The sequence below is a fragment of the Pongo abelii genome, chromosome 19 (assembly GCF_028885655.2).
Source record: "Pongo abelii isolate AG06213 chromosome 19, NHGRI_mPonAbe1-v2.0_pri, whole genome shotgun sequence".
Taxonomy (NCBI): domain Eukaryota; kingdom Metazoa; phylum Chordata; class Mammalia; order Primates; family Hominidae; genus Pongo; species Pongo abelii.
In genome coordinates, this window is record NC_072004.2 from 86659992 (window position 1) to 86664318 (window position 4327).

Here is a 4327-nt window from a genome sequence, read left to right on the forward strand (position 1 = left end):
TCAAAAGCAGGGGCTTATTCCTTCACCCTGTGCAATCCCCTATAGCACTTAGCACCAAATAAATGAGTGCAGATATGCCCAATTAGCAAATAAATGGAACCACAAAGAGACTAACCCAAATTTTTTCTTAAATTGGTATCCAGAAAGCAATTTTAAAATATGTATCAATGTCCCTTGAGTCAATTTCCCATTCAAGATATCTATGCTAAGGAAGTATCCTTAGATGCAATCAAAAGATGTTATCGTAGCATTATTTAAAATATGGTCTTAAAGGAAGTGGCTTAAATGCAAATAAATAAATAAATAAATAAATGAAATAGTATGCGGTCCCTAAGTATGAGGTTTTAGATGGTTTTCAAATTCATGAAAAATACTCAAAATCTATGGTTATATTAAAATATATATATTTTTATTGTTTTCTAGGTTTCAGAACACGATTGCTCATATGTTTTTCAAAGTGGTTCTTATCTTTTATCTTTTGGAAGACATATATTTATAGACTAAAACAATCAAGAGTCTGGGATTTGTTTGGAAATATGAGGTGAATAAGTAGGTAGAAGTACAGATGAATAAAAGACTGGCTATGAGTTGATAATTTATAAACTAGATGATGGGTACATTGGGTATACTATTGTTCTATTTTTTAAGTCTTTTTTTTTTGGCAAAGTCTTACTCTGTCACCCAGGCTGGAGTGAAGTGGCATGATAATAGCTCACTACAGTGTCAAATTCCTAGGCTCATGCAATCCTCTCATCTCAGCCTCCCAAGTAGCTGGGACCACAGGCGTGCACCACTATGCCTTGCCAATTTTTAAATTTTTTTGTAGAGACAAGGTCTCACTATGTTGCCCAGGATGGCCTCCAACTCCTGGGCTCGTGATTCTTCTGCCTCAGCCTCCCAAAGTGCTAGGATTACAGGCGTGAGCCACCACACCAAGTCTATTGTTCTATTTTGTATATGTTTAAAGTTCCATAGCAGAAAAATTTCAAAAACCACGTGTATGTATCATCTAGGTGAGTAAGATAGCTTCCATTTGTCCTACTCCCCGTATAACTTTTCCATTCTCATCCTCACTGGTCTCTGCCTGATGGAGGTTGTCTTAGTTTATTTGTGTTGCTATAAAGGAATACCTGAAACTGAGTAATTTAGAAAGAAAAGAGATGTATGTTTCTCACAGTTCTGCAGGCTGTGCAAGAATCATGGTGCTTCTGGGGAGGCCCTCAAGCTGCTTCCACTCATGGCAGAAGTGAATGGGAGCAAGCACGCGCAGAGATCACATGGCGACAGAGAGGAAGAGAGAGAGAGGAGGAGGTGCCTGGCTCTTTTAAACAACCAGTTCCTACAGGAACTAAGAGTGAAAACTCATTCATTCCCATGAGACTGGCACCAAGCCATTCATGAGGGATCTGCTTCCATGACCCATACACCCCCTACCTGGCCCCCACCTCTGACACTGGGGATAACATTTCAACATGAGACTTGGCAGGGCCAAACAAAACATATCCAAACCACAGCAGATGCTGACCTGCAAGGCTGGTTCCCTGAGCACATAAACTGTGCAGTTGTTCACAAGTCCCCATGCTCAGAAGGCTCTCACTCTTGGTTTAACGCTCTCTTGTCACTTTCCTGAAATTGTAATAATTTTTGAATAGGTGCTGTAATTTTTTATTTGCACTGGGCCCTATAACTTAGGTAGGCAGCCAGTCTTGCTGGATTATATTAGTGTGTGCAGTAAAGATTTAACTCTGTGCAAAGAAAGATTTGTCCCTTTCCTCCTAACTCTTGGGAGGTCATCTCTAAGCACTTGGAATGTCCTCCCTGATAAGAATGCCTTTGTTTACCTGGGGGTGATAGGGACATGCCAGAGTGTTTATGGTAATAGTGCTATAGGGCGGGCCACAGTAACAGCTCAACGTCTGGAGTCACTAGTGACTGAGTTCAACCACACAGCAGTCATGTATATAAAAGTGGCCAATTCTTAATATAAACTCTGGACACCAACGCTCAAGTGAGCTTTCTTCTTTGGTAATTTATCTGTATATTGTCACACATCATTGCTAGAAGTAGTTAATGCCATCTACATGACGCCACTAGGAGAGGACACCTGGAATCTCTACCCCAGGCCCCTTCTCAACTTTGTTCTATGTGCCTCTGTGCCTCTTCCCTTTGCTAATTTTGACCTGCATCCTTTAGTGTAATAAACCATAACCGAAAGTATTACAGTTGTGCTGCAGTCTGTGAGTACTTTTAGCAATTTTTTTTTGAATGGAAGGTGGTCTTGGAGACTCCCTCAAACTCACAGGATAACCTTAATGGGTTTCCATGTCCTCTGGCTTACTGCTGAGTCCCGCCAATGCAGAGGCCCCATAGAAAACTGGGGAAAGATAAATGAGAGGTCAAGGTATTTATAATCTTGATTCTCTCCCCGTGAGAGAGTGTCTTACGCTGGCAGTGTCTCTGAAAGTCGGAGGGCTTAATGCTTCCACAAAGCATCCTGTTCCATATGATGCTTTCTAGCTTCCTATAACCTTCCCCTCATCTCTTTGGCTGACAGCCTTTCCACTTCTGGATCCCTTACATTCAGCTACACCTTTGCAATGAGTTCCTTTGAAAGCAAACCATCTCATGTTTTCATTTTTGATTTTCCTAACGTAAGCAGGTCTTCTGTTTCCTGCCTGTCTTCCTGTTTCCCAACTGGCTGATAGAAAATACTAGGGCAAGAAGTATACAAAATGGGGGGTGGCAATGATGGTTGCGTTCTGTGTTTTTTTATTGCATTGTTTTATATTTTGTAATAAAACCTTTCATACTTTTGTTATCAAGAAAAAATATTATTTTTAAAAAAGTAGTAATGCATGGGACAACTAGCAGTTCTACTGTCAGACATCTTAAACTCTGAATTGTGCCCTTTCTTCATTCAACCAACTCTCTATTTGAGGTCAGTAATCCCTTAACCCTCCCTTTGTTCTTCATCATCACTCACTGGCTATTTTGTCTACTATCCTTTCCTTCCCTCTCATGCTGTGAAAACTCCCTTAGGATTGCTGAGTGACGACTTGCTGTTGATTCTGGGGTTTTCATTTTTCTTTTACTTTGAGTCCCCACAGATGTGAAAGGTGATTTCTAAGAGTGGGAAGATGGTTCCATCCTCCCAGCTGCCTGGTTCTCTCTAGCTTTCCCAATGCTATACAGCACGGAGGACGCAGAGAGGAAAGACAACGTAAAGCAACAGACATATGCAGAAAAGGGTAATTTCATCATTTTGTTTTTCATAAATTCCCCCCAAAATAGGATGATCACATCCTCATTATTAAATGTGGTCTAATTTTTAAAAGAAAATTTATCTTGTATTAGTAACTATTTCCTAAAATGTCGAAGTTATTATTTAAACCCTGTTAAGTGTTCTTGTAGTTGTATTGACTGCACTATACTTATTCCAATTGCTGGGATTACACAAAAGGATAAAAACAGCTATGAATATTATATGATATTTAATAATACTTAATTTCTTATAGAACTATGAGGTAATTAAATACTTTGTTCCTTTTTTAATTGAGGCTTTCAGGTACAGACTAGAAAACTTGCTAGACAAATTCTAAAAGAGCTGTTACCAAATACTTTGTATAATGCTTTTCACAGGGAACTTTGTATCAGAGCGTAGAGATGGTTAGAGATTAGTGCTCTGACAGATTTGGGGCAAATGGAGAGAAGGGAACTGAAACTTGTTAAAAATCTACAACGTGCTATGCACTACATCACGCTTTACAGATATTGTCTTGTTTAACTGTATTGTAAGCTAGGTATTGTTATTTCTATTTTGTACACAAGCAAATTGTCCAAATTTTATAGCTGGTAACTTTGGTTCATATCTTCATACTTTTCAATATGGCAAACTGCTGTATCAATAACATTAATCTGTCTGTCTAATACATATCTTTCGTTCAAATTCAAGCCCATTATATCCTTTTGTTAAATGAACAAATTATGTTAACGATTTTAAGGAATAATAATATCAACTAGTAGAATTTCCAGATATTGGGATAAGTGGCTTTTTCATATAAGAAGTCAATAATGTCAAGTTAAGAAAATAAACCTTCAAAGACAATCAGAGCTTTGCATCTCATAGAAGAATCTGAGTAACAACCTTCCTGTGTAGGAAATAGTTATGTTTTCAATCTTTAACATGGCCAGACTAAAAATATAACCATCATTGATTAAGTTCCTGATTTATTCTTCATATACCACAGTAGAATCTCTAAATATGATTGGCACCTAAGTTGACCTTTTGTGGCTCTGAAATAGATTTTCAGGTTAAAAAAAAATAGGG

The 4327-nt window shown here is 38.3% G+C and overlaps 1 non-coding gene across 1 annotated transcript; it reads right to left on the reverse strand.

The window, feature by feature from the left end:
* Positions 1-3553: 3553 nt before the first annotated feature.
* LOC112129775 (U7 small nuclear RNA) lies at positions 3554-3613 on the reverse strand. The gene has a single exon (XR_002912128.1). It is a non-coding gene; the product is annotated as a U7 small nuclear RNA (small nuclear RNA).
* Between the last annotated feature and the right edge of the window lie 714 nt (positions 3614-4327).